The following is a 3,650-nucleotide window of genomic DNA, read 5'->3' on the forward strand; positions in this document are numbered from 1 at the left end:
GCTGCCCCGAGCTCAGGCTTCCTTGGGGGTTCCCCCTTTCGGTGAGAGGCCTCTGTGGATGCACAGCCCCCCCCCCCCCCGCCCCCGCACTCACATGTCTGCAGGGAGAGCGTTTCCAAGTCCCAACAGAGCGCTTTACATTTCTCATGGGAGATTTTTTATTTGTTGAGACTGTATCCCTGACTCACTCCTAATATGCATCTGCTGAGTGACTGAGAGAAGCTGCCTGACATGAAGTCACATGTAAGACTCGAGCTGGTCTCCTGTGACCTGGGTTTCCTGTACTTATAGCTCATACGTTCCGTGTCCCACAACGAGTGGACCCCGTCGGGCACATCCACCAGCTGCCTGCATTCCTCCATCTCTTACCCCTCACAGCCGTTGGGCCCCAAGATCCACTGCATTCACAGCCTTACTATCTCGAGTCCTTCCACGGTCTCCTCACCAGTTGCCCCGGCCCTAGTATCTTCTCGCTTTTCCCCAGTCCACCCTTGACATTGCTGCAAACCTGACCATATCTATTGCCTGCCTAAACCCTGCAACAGCTCCCCACAACTTCCAGGGTGATTTCTTAATCCCTGAGTTTTGCCTACGTGGCCCGCATCAGCTAGCTTTTCTCTTTGGTTTTTAATTTCAGAATAATACATGCTTTTTGTGGAAAAATTTAGCATCACAGAAAGAAGCACACAATGTAAATGTTGAGCATTCTACTTTAGCATGCACCCTGGTTTCTCCCACCTCCTTCTCCAGAGTGTTACAGTTCAGTATATATCATTCCAGACCTTTTACTATACTTAGGTATTATGTGTGTGTGCGCACATACATTATATACAGCTTTTCCCACAAAAACTGCATCATATTGAATATCTTATTCTGCACCATGATTTTTACATTTTCCCCTTACTATCATGTCATGGGAGACTTTCCATGTCAGTACCTATGGCAATATAACTCCCCTTTTCTTGATTTTTAAAGTGTTAGAGATCTTCAAATTAGGGTAAGCCAGGTCAAGACTTAGAGAAAAAGAAATCCAAGTATGAGATCCAAGTAATGAGGTACTGTCTGAAGACAGTCCTTTTGCCCTTGAAGAAATACTTTACCAAAAAGTAAAATCAATGTGGGTGGAGTTAAGGGGGCCACCAAGTTAGCTGGCCCTGCAGATGCACCTTGTATTACAATTAAATCTTTGTTTTCAAGTCCCAACTAATGACACTGATTTTGCTTTTGCAGCATATAACTCAACAGAAATTGTTGGGGCCCTCCACTAGTGTTTGTGGTGCTGGCATTCCATCTGTATTTTTTAGAGCCATGGAGGCTCCAAGGATGGTGGTTCCACGTCTGCAGGCACTAGAACAGCTTCTTCCCGTAAACTGTTTCATCTCATGGTTACGCACCATCTGCATGATCAACAGTTCCTTGTTGTGATCTTTTATGTTGGCCAATGAAATAACGCAGGAACATTCTGGAAAATATATTTAAAAAACTAAATATTTTTCTTGAAGCATCAAAATTCTCTAGTAGAACCAAAGCTCTATAGGATTGGAGAGGGTCTGGCTTGTTCATGGCCATATCCAAGTGCTGTGGATACTCAGTAAATTGGTGAAAAAGCCAAGCCACACCATTTTTTTGATGTGTGTGTAGAATTCCATAGCATGCATGTTCTCTTATTTAACTGGCATTATTGGTGGATATTTATTGATTATATAAACGATGCTATAATGAACACTTGTGTACATATTTCTTTGTTTACAAGTTCCTGTGTCATAGACTTCTAGGAATGACCAAACTATGAAGCAAATTGACAATTTTGGTAGCGCCTACCAAATTGTCCTCCAAATGTCTGTACCAACTGATATTTCAGCAAGAATGTGTATGTGCCTATGTCTTTACAACTTTGGGCACACTGGATACTATCAGTCTTTTTCATCTTTACTAATCCAGCAGGCAGGAAAGTAGCATGGTTGAGAGCATAAGCCCTAGAGTCATACCTGATTTCAAATCCTGACTGCATGGTGACTAGCTCTGTGTCCTTTGGCAAGCCTCTGACTTCCCTTAGCTTTCTCATCTCTGAAATAGGGTTAAAAAGTATATCTACCACATGGTGTTATTAGGGGGACAAAATGACATAATTCAAGTAACGTGCTAATAACCGTGCCTGTATTAGCATCAATACTAGCTACTACTCTTATTCTTATTCACATTCAGGCCAAGATGGGATTTGTACTGCCTGAGTACAGAGAATGGAGCACACAGTAGCATCAACAAAGCCACAAGGCCTCAGGAGAATGTCCCCTTATTTAAAGGTTAATGTAGCTGGGTGAGCCTTGGATGGGGGCACTGGGGCTCCAGGTACTTTACATTCTGAAGACTGAAGAATTTAAATTCAGAGTAAGCAACCCAAACTTCAGACTTAAATGAAAAACTGTTTTAACAAGTCTCTAAAGCCCAGAAGGGATCTTTCAAGATCCTTAAAGCCCTTATCCATCTCCCATAGGGCTGTTTTCAAAGTATTTCAGGGCATTCAGTTCACACCTCGTTTGCATGACGTTAGCACTTTCCCAGAGATATGCCAATTAAAATAAAAAACTTCCAAGAAACTACAGGGTACTCGTGTCCATCTTCCCGGGGATGAGTTCTTCCATTTCGCTTTTGGTAAACATACTGTGAAGATGTTACAACTGTACTCAGACTTCCTCAGGTACCAAATGAAAATTGCACGGCCTACTAAATCAGGCCATGGGCTGAGGTCAGATCCAGAGGAAGGAGGATTCCTGTGGAGTGGAAACAAGTCTGGGACAGGTCAGGGGCAGAAATCACATGGATATCAGGAGACGTCACGTCTGAGCAGAGCAGGGGGACAGAATGTGAGTCTGGGGGGCCGGGTGAGGGCTGGTGTCTGAACATCCTTACCCCACACTGACCCTCCCATGCCCCCCAGAGCCAGCTCCCAAGGCAGGAGAGCTCCGGCATCTCAGCCGTGCTCACGGCAACAGGTGAGTCTGTCCCCTCCTCCCTGCCTTGCTTCTCGCCTCTTCTGTGTTCCTGCACCTTCCTGGCTCCTGAGCTTTCGCCTTTGTCTCCCAGTCCTGAACCACAACCTGTTTCTTCATCCGAAGGCCCCTTTTGCTCCGCGTGGCACTGAAGCTAAGCTTCCTCACCATAGCACGTCCTGCCCCAGACCAGCAGTCTGGAAGTCAGCCCAGCCAACTTGCCTCCTGCCCCCCAAGGAGAGAAATGAGATGCAATCCATGAGGGGAAGGAATCAAAACAAGTATAAACAACAACAGCAACAATCCACTGTTTTCATGTGCTAGGCACCTTGCTAATTACCTTATATATAGTATCTTATTAAATCCTTAGGAGGCGTTTGAAAGGTCGGTATATACTTTTTAATCCTCAGCAATACATTTCTTTGGCGAAATTAGTTACGCCGTTAGTCAATGGCATGTCTAGAGTTTAAACCTCAATGTGGAGACCACATTTGTCAGCCTGTGAACCCAGGTGGAGGGGGCTGGGAGGGTAAGCCGTGGGGCAGGAGGGCGGGGTCTCCTGAAAGGTTGGGCCCCACCTCTCCCCCACCGGTGCTTCCGCTGTCCTTCAGGGCGTGTCCTAGCCTATCCTGAGTTCTGAATATTACAGCCATGCCGGGG

The sequence above is a fragment of the Lipotes vexillifer genome, unplaced genomic scaffold (assembly GCF_000442215.2).
Source record: "Lipotes vexillifer unplaced genomic scaffold, Lipotes_vexillifer_v1.1 scaffold1762, whole genome shotgun sequence".
Classification (NCBI taxonomy): Eukaryota; Metazoa; Chordata; class Mammalia; order Artiodactyla; family Lipotidae; genus Lipotes; species Lipotes vexillifer.